At 59.7% G+C, this 4969-nt stretch overlaps 1 long non-coding RNA gene across 2 annotated transcripts; it reads right to left on the minus strand.

Annotated features, from left to right (window-relative positions):
• Positions 1 to 1413: 1413 nt before the first annotated feature.
• LOC306665135 lies at positions 1414 to 4607 on the minus strand. 2 transcript variants are annotated; one of them, XR_013764928.1, is made up of 4 exons: positions 3767 to 4607; positions 2685 to 3315; positions 2105 to 2367; positions 1414 to 1928 (listed from the first exon to the last, which is right to left on the minus strand). It is a non-coding gene; the product is annotated as an uncharacterized lncRNA (long non-coding RNA). The 2 variants fall into 2 exon arrangements; XR_013764929.1 differs by lacking the exon at positions 3767 to 4607 and having other exon boundaries at positions 2685 to 3431.
• Between the last annotated feature and the right edge of the window lie 362 nt (positions 4608 to 4969).

Below are 4969 nucleotides of genomic sequence, written 5' to 3' on the forward strand. Positions count from 1 at the left end.
ATCCCCAGGGTGACAAAGTGCCACAGGCGGGAGCTTAGAGGACAGAAAGGGGCCATCAGTGCTTCCTGAGGAAGGGAGGGCCGGCGCCTGGGAGGCTGTGGGAGGGTCCTGCCAGGCCCCCGTCTGCTAGTGCCTTTGCTCAGGCACCAGTGGGTGGGTCAGAGTCCATCCTAATGACCTCACCGGCCCCATCACCTCCTCGACCAAGGTCAGCTTTGAGACACCAGGGTTGGAAAGCAATGTAGGAACTTGGGGCCACAGCTCGAGCCATGACAAAGGGACAGGACAGCAGACCAGTGCAGAGGCCTGGGCTCGGGCCTGCCTGTCACTGTGTCTCAGTTTCCTGGGTGGAAAGGGGCATCGAGGGGACCTATCCGCATGGTGGGACGTGAGGACAGTCAGGACATGGTGAAGTGCCTCAGCTGCTCTGGAGACGCTCCTAGGCGCTCCCCCTTCTTTGCGTTGCCCCTGCTGCCACCCGTGCCAAGTCTGCCCCAAGCCTGACCACAGCACACCACTGGGCAGGAGCCAGGCCTCCCACAGGCTCCACCCTGGCCGAGGCCACCCTGGCCGAGCAGTTGCCCCCTCCCAGGGCTCCCTCCACCCTGTGGCCCCCGCAGAGCCTGGTTCTACCGCACGTGACTCCTACTGGTTTTAGGCCAGAATGGAATCAAGATGAAAGGAAACGAACTCACGGTGAGGGTGACTGCCCATCCCCAGTTTCCAGTGGGCCTTGAACTGACCATCGTCATGGGGACAGACCAGAAGACATCCTCACCAGAAGGAGCCAACGTCAGGACAAGACGAAAGCCAGCAGGAGGACCAGAATGCAGCAGGGAGCGTCGGCTCCCTTGGGCGCCTAGTCTCCTGACTCGGCCGGCACCAAAAGACCTCACTGTACGATCCTGTTCCCATGAGATGTCCGACAGGCAGTGTAGGCATGCAGGTAGATTTGGGGTTACCCGGCCGTGTGGATGGTGGAACCTGGAGGTGAGGTGGTCGGACCTCAAGAGTCCGACTTTTCAGACGGCACATCAGTCCTCTCGTGGGCTTTGCAGCATTTCTGCATTTTCTGAGCATGGTGCCACCTGCATCAGCAGTGGCCTGACCCTGGGGCCTGCAAGCAGGCGTCGGCACCAATTTCAGAAGGGTGGCTGGGAGTACTGTGGGACTCATCCCCAGCCACAGAACCAACCAGGAGGAGACCCATCACCCATTGACCTCTCGGTGCCCCAGCCTGGCCCCTCGGCCCCCTCCCCTTCCACCCTGAGGCCAGCAGATGACCCCAACAAGCCTGTGGACCTTGCAGCTCCAGCTCGACCTGGCAGGCTGGCTCGGCCCTGCTCCACCCAGCTGTCCCCACGCACTGCCCCCTCCCTGCCTCCAGACATACCTGGCAGATTCTTTTGCTTCCCACCGCCTCCTGGCAAAGCACGCCAGTTTCAAGTCTGGTCCCATCTTGGAGAGAACGCGAGCAGCCACCCAAGCCCAGCTTCCTCCTCGCCCCCCACACGAGCTGCACCATGGAGACCTGCAGGACGGACACCAGCCTGCAGCCACGTGGCACCAGCGGGGCGGACGGGCTACTTCTGCCTCCCCTTCCGACAGACACCCATGTGTCCAGGTGCCTGGCCTGTGGGGTGGACTCGCCCCCTCCTAATCAGTAGGCCCCTGAGCAGGACAACCCCCTTGGAAGAATCCCCAAGTTCAGTGAGTGCCAGGCCCTCCCTTCTGCAGCAGGAGATTAGGGATGGTCAAGGTCCTGGGGCACGTCGATGGTTCCGAAGTCCTCAGTGTCAGCTCAGTCTCTGGACTGTCGCCTCAGTGGAAAGGGTCAGTAGAGAAAATCTCCTCAGCATCATTAGGACCTTCCATGAGACCCAGGACCTGTTCAGACAGCTGGAGGTCACTGGGGTCCACCCTGTGGGCTACAGGACATAAGGAAAAAAACATCAGAACTCAAGAACTCCCTGGACAAGGCCTCACAAGTGGAACGCAGGCCCAGTGCTCTGCGGACAGTGCCCACGCAGCTACTACAGAGGCAGAGGCCAGCAGGGGCAGCCTGCACCACCCTCAGAGACCCCGCCTGCCACTTCTTCCTTACACTGCAGACTCCAAGGGAGACCTCTCCCCACCCTGCCCTCCTGCCAGCACCAGGGCACTCTGACACCTGAGAAGCGTCCCTCTCATCCTGGGGATCTCCTGGTACCCAGCACGCTGGGCAAAGCCAGGTCTCCAATCCTCCAGTCACGTGCACATATGAGAGGCTCCTCTGCCCTGCTCAGGTGACTTCCTGCCCCTCCACATGCCAGCTGTGCACAGCAGGTCACTGTGCTGCACAGAGGTTGGTGATGTTCATGCCTTGACCTGGGAGAGACGGAGAAGTCGGCACCACAGCCAGCTCTGAGCAGGAGCTGAACAGACTTTTAGTACTGGGAGGGCACGTGTCCCTCCCAGTGGTTCCCGCTGCTCCAGAAGAGGCACAACTGCCTTGCACACCTGGAAGGACAGGTCACAGGCCCTGTGGAGCTGGCCCTCACACCGGAAGGAACCCCGGCATCCTCGGGCCTGGGCTGTCCAGGCAGAATGCGCCCTCTCGCCCCAAGCATGCCTCATGAGACCCCATGCTCAGGTTCTGGGGACCCAGTAGGCATTCGGGCTGGAATTCCATGGAAGAGACTAACCTAAGTCACGGCCCAGCCTCTGTCGATGGCCACCTGGCTCCTCGAGAGGAAAGTCAAGTCCCAGGTGAAGAAGCGAATGGTTGCACAATAGCAGAGAGCAGCATCATTAATAAGTGCTGAAAGACGTCAGGAGCCAGGTGCCGGCGATGGGCGGGCCCAGCCTGGGAGGTTCCCACGCTCAAGGCCGTCCTGGCATTGCTCCCAGGGGGCTGACCACAGCACTGGCAGCAGGCCACACACTCACACCACCTTCAGGATCTTGGAGACACCGGTGGCTGTCGCTCATGGGGCTCGGTGGAGTCCTCCCGCCTCGACAGCACAGGCAGGCGCTTCCCACACCCTCCCCACCCCGGCTTCTCCCTGCGGAAAGATTTACGCTGCAAAGACCTGGCTGTGTGCCTGCGTGAAGTTTCCATGACTTCAGAACTTTAATGAAGGTTGTAGAAAAACACCCGGGTCCTTTCCAAGCCCACGCTGGTCCGCTCTGCGCCCCTCACACCTTCCTGCTGACGCAAGGCATGGGATGAAGGACAGCCCTCCCCGGCAATGCGGGTGGGTCCCTGAGGTCTTATCGACCATCTGCAAGCCCAGGTGCGATCAGGGAGTCGGTGCTGAGACCTGACCACCGGGCCTGCCGCAGACACAGGGCAAACTCAGTGTCTCCACTGGGGTCAGAGGTTGTCCCTCAGGGAGGCCACTTCCTTGCTGTGTTTAAAGTCACACCCACCTGCCCCTCCTGACAATTTTTGGACAGATGAGGGAGACATGAAGGAGCACTTTGGGCACTGACTGGCGGGGAGGGAGGTGGAACCCAGAGGTGCTCCACCCAGGGGAGCCTGGGCAGCACAACACTACCCTCACCTGCCTGCTCTGGGCCAGGAAGGCCAGAGCCAAGGGCCCCGGCAACACACCAGAGGCAGGAAACGCTGGTCCTTCCTCAATCCTCAGGAGGCACAGACTGCCCTCAGTTGGTTTCAAGGACAGAAAGAAAACATCTGAGCCACACCACCACACCACTCCGGTCACTAAGTATTACTGAGCTAAGCTCAAATCACTTGACCCCAACATTCCCCGGGGCTTACGTTTTTTGCTTTCTGGAACTGATCACAGTACATCCAGAACATTCCACTGACCAAGGGACATAATAAAATGCAGACTCTCTTCAACAGGCCAAGCCCTGGAGTGTGACGGCAGCGTCTTCCAGTTTTGTGCAATTTGAGACCTTTAAGGGTTGAAAATCGTTCTTTAAGTTTCCCTTCCAAAAATGGTGTTGTGGTGGAGGCATGCGCTCCCCACCCAGGGAGGAGGCGGGGCAAGGGGTGAGGTCAGTGGGGTGGACCAAGATGCCGTCCAGGCCAGACTCCTCACGGGGCAGCAGGAAACACTCCATCAGACGATCTTAGAGTGACGCATCCCCATGAAACACAAGTGAAATCATGGAATTGTGTCCTGGCAGCTTCATGATCTGAACTTTCCAAACGCACTCCGATCCTCACGGGACCCTCACACTGCACAACCCACATTTGATCAGGGTTTGCCAAGCTGGTGGCCTTCGGCAAGCATGGCAGAGGGTTGATGGTGGAAGACAATTAGCTGAGCGTCAGTGCTTCCCAGACGGCACAGTGAGAGCCTCTGCTTGTCCCTGAAGCTCCTCCAAGTGAGGAGCCCTGAGGCCCCAGGGAGAGGGAGCCGCAGGTGGAGACCACACCTCCCTTACCTAGGAGCAAACAGGCCCAGGCCGTCGGCCTCCATTACTAACTGAGCCTCTGAGACACCCCCCGCTGGAGACCACCCTGGAAGAGCACCCTCTTCACCTGAGTCCCAGGCCCAGGTGAGCCAGCTTATGCCTTTGGGGAATCCAGCACAAAAGCTCAGGTACGAAGTAGGAACCTAAGTTAGGTACCAGTATTTCTAGAATGCTAAAAGTCATCACACCAGTCACCGGAAAGAAGGACCCTGGCCTGTCTTCCGAGATCTCCTCGGGTGACTGACTGGGGATGTTTTTCCGATGCCAGAACTGCTCTCCCCACGCTGGGCAGCCCATGGAGTCCAGCAGCTCAGCACTCAGGTGCCTGGGCCTTGGGTGGACCCATGCAAGGCCCATCTGCTCTGCTCACGGGGGCCAGCCAAGCTAGGAGCAGCCCTCCGCCTCGTCCCCTCAGTCGGGGGTGCTGGAGGCCCAGATGGACTGAAGACAAGCCCCATCATGAGATGCTGTCAGTGACAGGCACAGAGAAGGGAACAAGGAGACCGCGTGGGCACCAGCACAGGGAAGCCAGCTCCAC

The sequence above is a fragment of the Sciurus vulgaris genome (genome assembly GCF_902686455.1).
Source record: "Sciurus vulgaris genome assembly, chromosome: 7".
Classification (NCBI taxonomy): domain Eukaryota; kingdom Metazoa; phylum Chordata; class Mammalia; order Rodentia; family Sciuridae; genus Sciurus; species Sciurus vulgaris.